The sequence below is a fragment of the Pteropus alecto genome, unplaced genomic scaffold (genome assembly GCF_000325575.1).
Source record: "Pteropus alecto unplaced genomic scaffold, ASM32557v1 scaffold75, whole genome shotgun sequence".
Classification (NCBI taxonomy): Eukaryota; Metazoa; Chordata; class Mammalia; order Chiroptera; family Pteropodidae; genus Pteropus; species Pteropus alecto.
In genome coordinates this window covers 25,630,666-25,631,292 of record NW_006440638.1, presented here as the reverse complement: position 1 = coordinate 25,631,292, position 627 = coordinate 25,630,666, and positions in this window count along the sequence as shown.

Genomic DNA, 627 nt, shown 5'->3' with positions numbered 1-627 from the left:
CAGGCAAGTCATGCTGGGTGGCCACTCTGATTACAGATATGTTGATCACACAGCCTTTCTCATTAACCCACAATTCCAAGCACTCTCTGAACAGTTATTCCTCCCATGAATTTTCTACCCTAGAAAACCAAGAGCAGGCAGCAACAGCTCAGATCATTTGGTTTCTAAAAGTCCCTCCACTCTGAGATGGCAGAGCTATACAATGGGCAGCACTGCAGCAGCTGCCGATTCTAGTCTACATTTGAGAAAGATGCATGCCCCTTGCCCTTCGAGTCTGAGGAGCAAGTCAAAAAGTAAAATTGCTTAAAAAAAAAAACAGTAATTGCTAGCAATTCACAGCCTATTCCAGCTGCTAAAGAGAGGCAGTAATGACTTGCATTCTCCCCTAGCAGCTATGTACTCTTGGGCAAGTCTTCACCTTCTTGAGTCTGTTTTTGGATCTGCAAGGAATGTTATCTGCTTTTAATGTTTGAGAATTCAGTGAAATAACATGCCATTCGTCCTGCTCTAAGAAGGCCATGCAGGGGAGGAAAAGGCCATGAACCAGACACAGCTCATCTCTACCCTGATCAGGACCCATCCCTCTCCCAAGAGAAGGCAAGGAAAAAAAAACAAGAAAGACATACC